General features: G+C 35.0%; 1 protein-coding gene across 18 annotated transcripts in view; it reads right to left on the bottom strand.

Annotated features, from left to right (window-relative positions):
• The window catches only part of BBX (BBX high mobility group box domain containing), a 267,802-nt gene that overhangs the window by 148,012 nt on the left and 104,233 nt on the right, over positions 1-15,557 (bottom strand). For all 18 annotated transcript variants that reach the window (XM_045850882.1, XM_045850876.1, XM_045850877.1 and 15 more), the window contains one exon: positions 15,019-15,092. The gene's annotated coding sequence lies outside the window, so the exon portion shown is untranslated. The remainder of the gene's footprint in view (positions 1-15,018; positions 15,093-15,557) is intronic.

The following is a 15,557-nucleotide window of genomic DNA, read 5'->3' as shown; positions in this document are numbered from 1 at the left end:
AGTAAGGAGTTGTTGAACTTCCAAACTGGAGTGAACTGTTGCCATCAAGGGTATTAAAGCTCAAATTTCAAATACAGCATAAAACTGCATGGGCCATGTGGAGAACATGGTCTTTGAAATTCAGAAATACCTAATTTGAAACTACTCTGTTTTTAATTAGCCAAGAAGTTTAATTTGTCATATTCTGAGCCTCAGTTCTTCCATGTATAAAATGGGAACAATAATACCTATATCTCAGGGTCATTATGAAGATTAGAAAAAAATGCAAACACACATGCATTTGGCACATAAAATGTCAAAATAACAACTGAAGTTTTATCATTATAATGGTTATTACTACTTAGGGTGAGTCTTACAACTATTCTCTGCACATGAAAACAAAGTGACTCCATACCTGACTGTATCTGATTCTCTCCTAGAACTTGCATGTGAAGGGGGCCTGACTACTCTGAAGAGCTTTCTAAAAGGATCTTTATTAAGACAGTAAGCCTTATTTAAAGTTTGACTGCACTGAGTATAAAAGGAGAGCTGGCAATGTCAGAGAAATAATTAATCATCCGTATGTTATGCCAACTATAATATATATAAATACCACAGGTGAGGCATTTAGAAACTACATTTGCTAATAGTATTTTAAAGAAAGTTGCAATATACTTCAGTGCATTTCAGGATAGGACATTAGCACCTGGATAAGTTTTGATTTGAAACTGTCTACAGTAACATATTTAATGAAAAGAATATTAAAGTTACAATTAAAGAAGATGAATTTTAGGCTCCCAAGGCATGGGTTTATAAGTCATTAAAGATTACTCCATGAAGACAGTGGCTCAACATATAGTTTCAGCTAAAGAGAGAATCGAAAGCTTGGCAATGACGGCCTGTGCAGAGATAACACTGGCACGGCAGTGGCTGGGGGACCAGGCAGCCTGACATTTGCATGGAGATAAACTGGGAGGAACAACTGGGAAATGAGACAGACCACGCAACCCAGGGTTCCAGTGTGGAAAAGGAAAGCCTCAAAACCTTTGGCTGTAAAAACCTGTGGGGGTTGCAGCAGTGGGAGAAACTCCCAGTCTCACAGGAGAGTTCCTGGAGACACTCACAGGGTCCTGGAATGTACACAGACCCACTCACCTGGGAATCAGCAAAGGAAGGGCCCAATTTCCTTGTGGATAGTGAGGGAAGTGTTTGAAAGCTGGGGGAGAGTCGAACAAGCAGCATTGTTCCCTCTCTGGCCCCTCCCCCACATACAGCACCACAACACAGCTAGATGGGTTGCCCTGCCCTGGTGAATATCTAAGGCTCTTCCCCTTACAACATAACAGCTGAGCTCAAACAAATATGGCCCAAATGAAAGAACAGATCAAAACTTCAGAAAAAGAACTAAGTGACAAGGAGAGAGCCAACCTATCAGATGTAGAGTTCAAAACACTGGCAATCAGGATGCTCACAGAAATGGTTGAGTATGGTTGCAAAATAAAGGAAGAAATGATGGCCATACAAAGTGAAATAAAGGAAAAAAATACAAGGAACCAACAGTGAAGGGAAGGAAATCTGGATTCAAATCAACGATTTGGACTAGGAGAAAGAAATAAACATTCAACCAGAACAGAATGAAGAAACAAGAATTAAAAAAAAAAATGACAAGAGGCTGAGGAACCTCTGGGACACCTTTAAACATTCCAACATCCGAGTCATAGGGGTACCAGGAGGAGAAGAGGAAGAGCAAGAAATTGAAAACTTATTTGAAAACATAATGAAGTAGAACTTCCCCAATCTGGAAAAGGAAATAGACTACCAGGAAGTTCAGGAAGCCCAGAGTGTCCCCAAAAAGTTGGACTCAAGGAAGCACACACCAAGGCACATTATCATTACATTACCCAAGATTAAAGATGAGAGAATCTTAAAAGCAGCAAGATAAAAAAAGACAGTTACCTACAAAGGAGTTCCCATAAGACTATCATCTGATTTCTCAAAAGAAACCTTACAGGCAAGAAGGGGCTGGAAAGAAGTATTCCAAGTCATGAAATGCAAGCACCTACATCCAAGATTACTCTATCCAGCAAAGCTATCATTTAGATTGGAAGGGTAGATAAAGTTCTTCCCAGATAAGGTCAAGTTAAAGGAGTTCATCATTACCAAGCCCTTATTATATGAAATGTTAAAGGGATTTATCTAAGAAAAAGATCAAAACTATTAACAGTAAAATGGCAAGAAACTCATAACTATCAACAACTGAATCTAAAAAACAAAAACAAAAACAAAGCAAACAACTAGGATGGGAACAGAATCACAGAAATGGAGATCCCATGGAGGGTTATCAGCAGGGAGGGGAAGAGAAGAGAATGGGGGTAAGGGTAAAGGGAATAAGAAGCATAAATGGTAGATACAAAATAGACAGGGAGTGGTTAAGAATAGTATAGGAAATGGGGAAGCCAACGTTCTTTTATGTACAACTCATGGACATGATCTGGGGGATGGGGAGGGGTATGCTGGTGGGAAGGGAAATGCAGGGTGGACAGGAATAATGGGGAGAAAAAAAATGGGACAACTGTAATAGCATAAGCAATAAAATATACTTAAAAAAATACTTGGCAATGAAAGGGAGAATATTGGAAACATTACACAACATGGCTTTCTGCTTTGACCACTGAACAAAAACTGTTTTCACCAAATAACCACCAGATCATATAACCTAAACACCTTTTTCAGGCATTTAGATGTATCTATATTTTTCAACATTTTTATTGAAAACGCTTCCCCTTCTTCCTCAGTCCTATAATTGATGGATTTTCTCACCATAGATCTGACTGTCAAAAAACAGGTAGGTGTTTTCAAAAATTCTGTCTAAGCCACATTTTCTACTTTTACCAATTTCAAGGTTTCAGCTCTACATCAAGTTATACCTACTAGTATCTTCAGCCTGAATGTCTCTGAAACTCATCTCACACTTATTATTACATCCTATGTATAATCACATGGATATCTTCTCTGCATTTCAAACCCAATCCATCCCAAACTTCATCTCCCCCTCCCACAAATCAGTTTCTATTACTATCTCTCTATCTAAATACCTACACTTTATAAATCCTATCTTTAACCTCCTTTTCATCACTCTCCTCTCTTATGATGCCCTCCCACATCCCCAACCCAAGTTCAGTCTATTGCCATGTTCTGTAGATTAGCAATTTGATTGAGATAACAGGAAAGGATCTGTATTCTTTGAGAAAAAGTGAAAGCTAGATTTATAATCATTGAATACCTATAGACACAAACACACACACACAGGTTAAACAGTAGTAGGCATCAAGTGTTTGAGAACATCTTCAATGAAGGCATCATTAAAATTGAGCACTAATTTTTGCACCAAGAGTTGGGAAAAGACTGACTTGATTTTGTGCTTTACATGTTATCAATCCAAATATCTTGATACAGGGTATAACCTTCATAATCTCTCTCATAGTGGTACCATTTACAGCTCTCAAACCCTATTAGAAGGACAAATTTCTTCTTATGCAGAAGAGCTAAAGCCCTCAAATCAATCTTTCCACTATCTGCCTCTTTTCCCTTACAACCCATCCCATGTACTGCATTTTTCAGACCATAAGACGCACCTAGATTTTAGAAGAGAAAAATAGGGAAAAAACTTTTGAAGCAAAAAATGTAGTAAAATATTTAATAACATAAATAACGTAATATTTCACTAAAGTAAATGTAAACAGAACTCAACAGCAGCATTAACAACTATTATTCCTCCCAAATTTGGGGGGTGGGGAGTGTACCTTATAGTCCGAAAAATACTGTATATAGTCTGCTTGAAAATTTTCAGTAGTTTACCTGCCTTTAGCGGGGAGAAATGTAAACTCACCCAGACATTCAAGGCCCTCTTATACCTGGCTTTCCACTAGTTTCCCATTTTACCTTTACATACGAGTATAACCCATGCCAGTGGCAGAGGCTTTTGTTCATCTTCCCAGACTTTCACATTTCCTCCCGTGCCTAGTCTTCCTTGATACTCCTACCTGGGATTTAAGATCTTCCTCAGAACTCTTAATGACATTTGTTTCTCTCACCTTTCTCTGCCTACGTAGATTTTTGCCTTCTCTCATCACATCACGACCCTGATAGTGAGTGTCTCATACATTGCACATAGTAGTTCTAATAAATATTTATCAGGTAAACACATAGAAGAACAAAGTAATTACTGCATTTTGCCATGTACAATGTGTTCCTGTGTATAATGTGCACCCACGTTTTGGCCAAAATTTTTAGGAAAAAAATCTCTCATTTTAATTTTTAAATTCAACTCTTTATTTTATTTAGAAGCAAAACAGATTATTGTATTCCAGGGTATTATTTTGCATGCAGATATCGTCATTGCTTTCTGGAGTTACACTTTTAACACATAAGCATAAATAAAAGAATTTAAAACATTTATATAGATTTGGAATTAGTTACTACCTATGTATAATGTGCATCCTTATTTTTTCCTCAAAAATTTGGGCAAAAAAGTGTACATTATACATGGCAAAATACAGTACTTTATCTCTAAACTAAACATATTTCCACTGAGAATACTGTAGTAAGTCCATGTTCTAAAAGGGAATACAACAGAGCTGAAGAAAGTGTGAACAGGTGGGCAAGAATGGTTTAGAATTTTAATATATGCCAATAATTGAAAAAGTATATAACTTAAGCCTATAAAATCCATGCTGCTTATGGTTACAATGTTCACATATCCAACCATGAAAAGGCAAAATTTCTATAAAACCACAAACACATAACAAATACATGTTAACTTATAGAGCAGGTTTTAGAAGGAAGCAAGATATTCTCATAGATGGTACAAATCATCCTCAAAACAAGTTTACATATATTAATTGTAGAGTCAAAATGAAAGTTACTAATACTAAAGACAAGAGACCAAGTTGTAGTGCATGAGAATTTTTAGAAAGTACTTTCACTGAAGTAGAATTTTCTGTAGATGTAGAAAAATACTTTCTTCTCTTGGATCAATTAATTGTGAAATACTAAGCCAGTGACCTAAAATAAAGGGAAATATGGCTTTTCTAGTTTATGAATAAACCTAGCAGTTAGGTCCTAACTGAATTAGCTGTTTAATTTTTTTAAAAAATTTATAGCTATCATGTTGAGATCATCAATTTATGAAAATAGCTCTCATACTTTAAAATTCATTAAGAATTCATAATACAGGTTCCTAGTTTTGTTAAAATAATGATAGTCTTTAAAGAAAATTGTGTCAATTATAAAAATAATTTACTTGTTTGGGGCGATAACTTTGTTAATACCAATAGTATAAAGCAATAATATTCCTAATATAAGTATAGTCCACTGAATGATAGATGGTTTATCTCCTAATATTTTCATGTATTTGAGTTTTGACTGGGTTTTAATAAACTTGTAAAATTAATTGGGGAAAGTATAATTAAAATGAAACTTCTATCACATATGGTTGTGTAGACAATATTTTAATATACCTAATAATATAAAAAGTAAATATTATTTCCTAATGATTTAAAGCAAATCCATCTTGAATTCAATTAAATTCAACTTCCAATACAATAAAGATGTGCAATTTGAAGGCAGACATTTACCTCATTGTGAAGGGAGACAATAACATGCTTCAAATTCAACATGAAAGAACAGTTAAGCAACAAAAAAGTCAAATGCCATTTCTGACCTACTGTTCTTTTTGATAACAAGCAGCAGCCCTGACCTGTGCTGGGTTACTATCACACCCTCCAGCACTTTTAATCCTCATAACCATCTCTCGTGACTGGTATTCATTCCATTGCACAATGAAGCTAAGTAACTTTCCATTGGCCCAACCACACAAACAGCTGAGTTAGATTGAGTCTTGGATCGATCTAATTCCATAGCCCATCATTCTGAGATAAAGCAACAGCTCAAAAGAAAAAGGTAATAATACACTTAAATCTTTCACAAGGAGGCCTTTAAGTTTCTGCCTATACATTCAAAAGTAAAAGTTCTAAAGTATTTTTCCACAGGCACATTATAAACTATAATGTCTGAAATATCTTATTACAATAGAAATAATTGGTAAAAAAATTCCATGATTTTAATTATTAAGTAAAAACTCATAGAGACATAACAGCTTTATTAGAAAGATTTATCTATGTGCTCTAAAAAGTGAAGCTCTCAGTGAATAATAGAGGAAGTCCACACCCATCATTTTAACAGGAAGAACTAAACTTTCAAACCTGAAACCTTTATCATTCCTTTAAGTGTTCACTTCAAAGGAACTGAAACATGAGCTGTATGCTTCATCAAGCGGCAAGATTGACTAATGCTAAAGAAAGCGGTTTCTTATTTAAGAAGGGGGTTGACAGCAGCTGCTCATTTCAAATTTTTTTCTATTGTCTCTTTTATAATATAATATACCTATTTGATGACTTGGTAACTCTAATAATACTGAAAACACAGATATTCAAAAACTGTACTGAAGCCATGGTTCAGAGTTTCATGCACATGTCCAACCAGGTGGTGCCTGGTTGGATAAAAGGGGGGCTTACAGTATTCTGCGCATGAATACACTCTACATTTTGTAGGTTTTACCATCTCTCTAACCTGGCATTCTTCATTATAATTAGTGTCTCATAACTAAAAATGCTTAGGACAGGTTTCACCACATCAAAGGTAGGTTTTTATTATTTAAGCTTTGTTCAAAAAAGAAGTGCTGGCGATGATACGGAGAAAAGGGAATCCTAGTGCAGGGGTCCTCAACCTCCAGGCTGAGGATAGGTACTGGTTGAGCCTGTTAGGTACCATGACACATAGCAGGAGGTGAACTTGAGTGTAAAGCACTTGAATCATCCTGAAATCATCCCCCCCAAACCTACCCCCATCCGTGGAAAAAATGTCTTCCACGAACCAGTCCCCGGTACCAAAAAGGGTGAGGATCGATGGACACTGTTGGTGGGAATGCAGACTGGTGCAGCCACTGTGGAAAAGAGTATGGAATTTCCTCAGAAAACTCAAAATGGAACTGCTTTATGACAGTGATTCCACTGCTAGGATTATACCCTAAGAATCCTGAAACACCACTTGAAAAGAACTTACACACCCGTATGTTCACAGCAGTGCTATTTACAATAACTAAGTGTTGGAAACAGCCCAAGTGCCCATCAGTAGACAAGGGAATTAAAAAACTGTGGTACATTTACACAATGGAATACTATGCAGCAGAAAGAAAAGAAAGCAAAGCAAAGCAAAGAAAAAAGAAAAGGAAAGAGGTCCTACCTTTTCCTACAGCATGGATGGAACCAGAGAGTATTATGCTAAGTAAAATAAGCCAGTTGGCAAAAGACAAATACCATATATGACCTCACTTACATGAGGAATCTAATGAACAAAATAAATTAATGAGAAAAATAGAACCAGAGGCATGGAAACGTGGAGCAGACGTATAGGGGAGAATGGTGGAAGGAAGGGGAAGAAGCTACTCAAAGAACATGAATGAGTGACACATGGCCATGGACAAGGTAGAGGGAAATGACTACGGGCTAGAGGAGAGGGCTTGCGGCGGGGGGCAAAAGGGGGAAAAATTGGGACAACTGTAATAGAATAGACAAAAGAACAGAAAAAAAAAGAAACCTGTGCAACTATAGTGCCTATGGTAATAGTTTTAAGTGCCTTAAAATGTCTGAAGTGCAGTCTTTCTGCCATGAAGAGACACTTGGTAATAAATGGTCTAGAGTAAAAACTAAGGAATACTGAAATAATTATATAATTCACCCACTTCTTCAAAAGAATAACATAACCACAGCAGATGAAGAACAACTGCAAGCTAAACTAAGCAATTTATTGTAAAAGTCAACATAAAACCAAACACAATAATCATATGTATCATTTTACAGATCAATTTGAATAAAGAAATACCCTGAAAATACCCCACCCCATCCTGCTAGAATAAAATACCTAAAAGTGTACTTCGGTCAACCTTTTCTGGTACACATTAACTAAATTCAGGCACCATACAGCATCTCCTAAAGCTGAGCCTGAACCAATTTCCTACCTTAAGTCTCACAACCTTCACATGTGCTTCACTGGCAGGGCTGTTGATGGCATGTTAGAGAATAGAGAAGCACTTGGCAGAAGTCTTACATGTCTTATCAAACGCCTGCTGAATAAGTGTACACTACAAATGAGCCAGGAGGTACCCAGAGTTAGTTTGCTGCTCATTTTAAGTTCTTAAACCTGCTAACATTTATCGATTAAAGGACTAACTGCAAACTTAAAGGCACAGAGTAACATTTATTTATTATTTTTCTTTTTTGTCACTTGTTTATTTATTTAGTGTTGGGGGGAAGGGAGGAAGAAAGAGAGGGAGAGAAACATCGATGTGTGAGAGAAGCATCAATGAGCCTGGTGGGGCTCATCCATGCCCCAACAGACCAGACCCACAATGCAGGTATGTACCCTGACCAGGAATTGAATTGGCACTCTTTTGGTCTGTGGGGTGATGCCCAGCCCACTGAGCCACATCAGTCAGGGATCTTTCTTTTTGTAATTGTATTTTTTCCATTACCATTTATCCCCACTAAAGAGAGAGATTTATTTTTGAAGAACATTCCTCTCCCTGAACTCAGACTGGGAAAAATAATTATTTCCAAGTATACCAGGAGATGCTTATTAACACCAAGTTCTATGGAATACAGAGTTAATGAAATGTAAACTCCTGTAATACTGACTCACCAAATGTTTAGCAGGCAACTTCCTTATGCTAGACACTGTACCTAGGTTTTGGGGATACAGCCATGAAGAAAATATTCTGTATTGTAAATTTAAGTCCCTTACCTTCTCAAAGAGGCTATATGGAAAAACTATGTGCATATGCTCATACATACAACATTTATATGTGCATATACAGAATATCCTGGAAATGTCACACATATTTATACTAAACTGCATAGAAATTCTGAGAGAAATTTTGTCCAATTATATTCATTTACCATCCTGGGCAAACACACTTCTCTATTACAGAGATCAGAGGCCATATAGCCTTCAATATAAAACTACTTAACTCACCCACTACCTTTCTGAGTAGTAATTATTAAAGCATGAAGTGAAGTCATTCCTGAACTTATTTATACTGTCCTTAACCAGTAAATTTCACGAGCAGTAGATTGATCCTACTGTTGAGAAGAAAAGCACTGCTAAAATGCTTTATGTACAGGGCTATGAGTTTGAGTCAGTCTGTATTTAGTTTTTGGGAAAAACTGAAATCAGGAATAGATGAAAAAATTAAAATCGATTTCAGCCACCAAATTAAAGTGACATCCAAAAACTAGAAGACTGCTCAACAGCTTATCCTTTAGTCTATAAACATACAAAGTGAGATGATACCTGTTACCAATCAAGTGTTTAAGTCAGAAAGGTTTATTTCTTTTTGATTATATGCATATTTTCTATACTAAATAGGCATCAAATCACCAGAAATTAAAATTATCCTAGTGATAGAACATACATATTTTTTTAAAAGTTCAAAGATAAAACTAAGTTCAGTTGAGTCTACGTCAATATCCAATAAGTAAATGTATTATTTACCTATCACTTACCCCAAATATCCATCAACTGATTTACACAATAGAACAAGCATACCACAAGCAGAAAGAAGTACTATAATTCAATGAATTGCATTTACACTAGTGAAATTCAAACAACCATTACCTGACTGAAGAGCCCCTATCAGAAGGAAGAAGGGAAAGGAAGAAGGGAAAAGGGGGTTTAAAAAAGGGATAAAGGCAGGATAATAAACAGGTAGACATAACAGATTAAGGACTTCTTGAGTTCTGCTGGCATTATTTGAAATACATAATCTTTTCTTTCTGTTTACCAAAATCTCAAGTACAGTATATATCCTTCTCTGTTCGAATTCACAATTGATTCACAAAGTAAAAGAATAGTGTCTTGGAAAATGTGAAATGGCTTGATTATAAGTAAGCAGAAACAAACACAACCATAACCCAAGGATAACTGGCTTATTCCTCAACCTGATTTCCAGATACATTCTATTCTTACAATGAATACACACAGAAATTAATTTTTACAATGATATAATTCTTTCATTATACAAACACTCTGGTTTTCAAGTTTTTCAACTTAATATTTTATTTATAAGAAACTCATTTTCATGCACGGTGACTTCAAAGTAAAAGAAATATCATTTCAGTCATTTCAAATGTGTCCCACCTCCAATGTCCAAAGACATTTTTAGAATTTTAGATGACCATAATAAACCAGGTTTTCTTGTTTATATATTAAATAATACATAAAGTATTTTCTTTTAGCTTTCATTTAACTCTTTGGTACAGGAAAATAATTACCTCTCTTACAGACTGAATTGGTTGCCCTCAAATTCATGTCAGAGCCCCAAACCCCAATGTGACTATGTCTGGAGATAGAGCCTGTAAGTAGGTGGAGGTTAATTCAGTAAGGCCTTTAGGTTAGGGCCATCATCCAATAGAACTGGTGTCCTTCTATTGAAGAGGAAGAGACACCAAGGAGTGCTCTCTCTCATGTACAGAGAAAGGGCCATGTGAGGATACTCTCAAAAACAGAATTTGCCTACACCTTGATCATGGACTTTCAGCTTCCAGAATTGTGAAAAAAAAAATGTGTTAAGCCATTCAGTCTTTGGTATTTTCTTATGACAGACACACAAACTATAACATCTCTAAAAGTGAGAAGCTTGTATTTTTGAGGTAGTTTTACTCTACTGATAATGCAGCTAAATGAGTGGCTGATTGTTACAAATATGATCCCTTTTAAGAAGAAAAAGGACTGGGCCAACTTGAAGAATAATTCACACCCCACCCCTGAATTTTTACATACGTGAGTTTCTAAATTTAACAAATGAAATTTTCATTTTAGAAACAGCATAAAGCTTTGCACCATAAGATACCGCCATGCTGGGCCTAACTCTGACAGTATGATGGGATGGTGTCTACAGAGAAGGCCTCAAAGGAGTCTAAATGATTTAACCCTCATTGGAAAATAACAACAGAAAAATACTGAAAATTGAAATGCTGATTCTTTAGAAACCCAATAGCACTTGCTCTATATGGTGAAGAAAATGTCAGTGCCACTAACTCCTGTTTTTGTATACTGCCACAAGATGACATAAAATTTTATTTCTTTGAGCCCTGGCCAGGTAGCTCAGTTGGAGGAAGAATCACCCTGATATGCCAAGTTTGTGGGTTTGATCTGTTTGAGGGCACTCACGAGAAAATTTTCTTTGATGGTGACCTCATTAATATTCAGAGTAAAAGCCATACATCAACATTTGGAAATCACTCTTTCCCTAGGACTTTTACATTCTCAGTGGCAAGAAGTGAATTATTAGATTATAGGGTGGCTAATATTTCTATAGGATTCACCCATTCATTGATTAAAATACAGCCACTTGCAATTTTCAGTAGAACTGTAGAATAATACAAAGATTATTATGCATTCAGGACAATTTTTAAAACTCTTGGAGGCAGATATGTGTGTGTGTTTATATATAAATACAGACACTTTAGACATACACATGCTGCCAGATGTTTTAAAGGTATTTTACAGTGTATTCAAAATTCCTGAATTTTGACCACATTTTTCTTTTTTAAAAGTACTACTTCTTGAGTGTTTCCCATGTGCCAGGCAATGTATGACACCTGGCACGTGGGAAGCACTTGACAGAACTACTTCATTTATTATCACAATCCCACCGGATAGAGACCATTATCCCATATTAAGAGGACAACACAAAACTTCAGAGAGGTTAAACAACTGCCCAAATTCCTTCAGTTAAAAAGTGCCAGATCTAGGATTTATGCCTGTTTCTCTGAATCCACAGATGTCTAAGAATGTCCCCTTCCCCTAATCGTAAGGAACTAAAAAACTATAAAAAAAAGCATTATTTCTATACTCTTAGATTTTTATATCATCTTTATCCACACATGTCTGGTAGCAATGTTTTATAATACCTGCGGAACTAATCAAATCAATATTGGCTGAGTTCTATGTGCCTAGAAATTTTCTAGAAGACTTAGAAAACAACAATAAAGCAATGTACACTGAATATGACCTCAGGTGGAGTACCTGAGAAAACTCCTGGTATACAGTTGTTAACCTCCCTACAGTGTCTGCACTCCTTCTCTCTAGAATGATTATTCAAATTGATCTTGAGAGGAGTTACTTGGGTATTGTTATCTGGTAAAATTATTATATTCTATAAGAAAAGCAAAACACCCATTTTCTCATTCTCTACATACATCCAATTTGGTAACATTTGTCAAAGCTTCGAAACCTATTAAACATAGGTAAGAAATTATTATGAGTACCATTACTTCCCTTCTCTAATTCTGGATGTAAACTAAAGAGGGTCCACAGTAATTTTCATTTGTTTTAAAACTACTTATAAAAACCATAATTTAAGTCTATTATGCATACCATAGACACTCACTGCATGGTAGAAAAAGTCCTAATGTTCAAAAATTCAAGAAACTCTTGAATTTTATCAATTCCTTATTCCTTAAAACTTGTCACAGATAGAGTATAACACCTCACTGTGTTCCATGTAACAACAAAAGGATTCATGGTCAAATAATTTTACATGTTAAACAGATATATTTACTATGGAACGTCTTGGAAGCTAAATATACTATGTGTACTCTATCTCTCTAGAAGAACTATAAATGGGGTTATCTACATTATTAGATATTATAGTGAAAATATGCACTGTGCCTCCCTATCAGCCTTTCCCTACTCCACCCCTCTTAAAAGGCCACTCCTACCCCGTGACATGAGGGTCGGCCATGTGACATGCTTTGGCCAAGGAAACATAAGGGGGTAGTGACGTGCTACTTTCAAGCAGCAGTTTAAAGAGTCAACATTCTACCACCATCCCTTTCTCCTTCTGCCACAATACTTGTACATCCTAGATGATTAGAGAGGTTGTACCTTCAGCTTTGGTCCAGGAACAAAGAGGACATGGAGCACAGCGGCAGCAGACTCATCAGGAATGTAAACATGAGTGAATCAATAACACTGGGAATTCTTTGGATAATGAAACAAAACTTTGCCTAAGCTGAATGATATATAACATGTCTCAGGTTTATTGGGCCCTAGAATCCATTTGCCACAAAATGCTTTCCAGGATTTTTTCCCTAAATTATTGCTGGTTTTGAATGGCATCTTTTCTACTTCTTAGTTAACACAACATTTAAGATAAATATATATGTAAGCTAGAAGCATATGGTGTTAGTAATTTTTAATTGATTTTCTTAAATTTTATCAGCAATTTAAATTTGTCAATTCCTGCTTATATTATGAATAATATATGATATTAATATATAAATAAAATATTTTAGTATAATTTTAGTCAATGTAATATTTTTATTGACTAAATATTCTAATATAGTCAATAAAATATTTTATTGAAATAATCTGATTAACATTCAAAAATCATAATCAGATGGCCACTTAAAAGTCAAGACTGTCATAAACAAATGATTAACAATTTAGTTTTCTGAACAGGTCAGATAGTGTTCTGCTTTACTTACATGTATTCAAGTTTAGCAAATTCAGAATTCTGCTACAAATTGATTCTTTAAATCTCACTATGCTCAACTCTCTTATTTGAAATTTTAGTATCAATATTTAAATATTCTATAGTCCATTTTGCTGATCCAGTAAAACCATAATAAACTGTATGCTAACTGGCATTCTTCAATCTAGAATGTGTTTGTCTAACTTAATTTTGGCTTAAAGGACAGCACAGAAAGAAGAAAAAGTGGTAACTAAATCCTAATCTTCTCAATAGTGTTAAGATTTTCTTAGGTGTTAAAATTCCTAGTAAATACACATTCAAGCTAAACTGCATACATTTTTTACTATGTGTATGATCCTACACAGGTGACATTCAGCATAAGCCTTATATTTATGCTCACATTATTAAAACAGCATCCAGCCATATATTTACTAAAACAAGCAGCACAGATATTCTAAACAAATTTAATAAGCTAACAAATAAAAATACTTAAAACAGAAAAGATTTAAGATTAATTTTCAATTAATCAAAAATTAAAGAATAAGTTCATGCCCTAGAAACAGAACTAGGCCATATTTTCTACATTTGTTCATTTTTTAAAGTCTTGTTTCTCTTCAGATCATATAAATCTTTCACCTTTTACTATATTTGTTTACTTTAATTTACATCAAATTTCCAGGTCTTATAAATCATCAATTCACCATAAAGTGTTTAGCCATCAATAGAGCATTTTATTCTCAAATGAGAAAACTGAAAGTAACCATTATTAAAATTAATTGTAATATATTATTGCCATATTTGAAACAATTAAAATTTTTTTCCTTGAAGAAACAACTTTGAAAATAACCTATACAAGAGAACAGTCATAGTGTTTGTGAGTTTCAGAATTTGATATAATTTGTCACATGTATATATTTTATAATCTCAACTTTTTCTTCATTGGGGGGGTTTTCACATTCAAAACAGTATCATGATGCTGCTATACATTCCTCTATTTTTATTAGGTAAAAAATACCCTCCATAATGCTTTGATACTGATTAACATTTCAATTAAAACATAAGGTAGTACAAAAATAGCTTTGGGGGAATAGACCAATTTACTATTTAGCTTTGTAACCTCTAGATATTCAGTAGTTGAATAAATTGACTTTTCACCAACAGTATGTTACTAGGGAGAAACAAATTAGAAACTTTTAAATAGGTAATTGATTTAAATTCATGATTTTAAAGAAATAACTTACTTGATGGAGATTAAAATGTCACTTAAAAAATATAATAAAATTGACAATTTTAAAAAAAATACACAATTATCACACTTCCCTGATCAACCAGGAAGGTGAATGCATCAGATAAGAAAAAGTTGAGATCTGCTCTGAGGACACATAGTCCTTGACTGCTTCACTGCTTCGAGTTAAGTGAGATGGCACCTGCAGTGCTGTTCTTACCGGTCAAGTCAAGACTTTCCATTGTGATCTCAATGGAACATCAGAATTCCCAGCTCCCGTGATGCAGCAGGATTCTGTGAAAGGTCATAGCAGAGTAGTTAAAATGGTGAGCCAAGAAAGGCCTTTCAAACACAGCTAACGCTTCTTGTCTTTTACCAAAATAATCCCCCCAAATTAAATGAATGGCCAAACCACCAAAATCAAACAGGCTAGTAAAACTCTCTGTGTTAACACTATTTAGAAAAAGTGTACTGAAGTGTTTGTTGTCAACTTTAACAAAGAAAAAAGACAGTCATTAAAATTACTCAATGGGAATCCTGAGATAAAAGTTACAAAGAATTACAGCAATCGCTTCTCAACTCTGGCTAAAAGCAAGTGTAGAATTACAGACAAATCCCCTGAAAAAACATGATGTTATGCTGGCATCCTGACTAACTGTTTTATGTTCTATAAATGACTGGTCCAACCCAACCAGATAAACTATGGTTTGGACATTAATATCTTATAATTTACCCTTTAAATATTTTAAAGTTAATGAG

The sequence above is a fragment of the Phyllostomus hastatus genome, unplaced genomic scaffold (genome assembly GCF_019186645.2).
Source record: "Phyllostomus hastatus isolate PE091 unplaced genomic scaffold, TTU_PhHast_1.1 phas_contig_86, whole genome shotgun sequence".
Lineage (NCBI taxonomy): Eukaryota > Metazoa > Chordata > Mammalia > Chiroptera > Phyllostomidae > Phyllostomus > Phyllostomus hastatus.
Note: the sequence above shows the minus strand (reverse complement) of the source record. Positions and strands in the feature narration are given on the sequence as shown.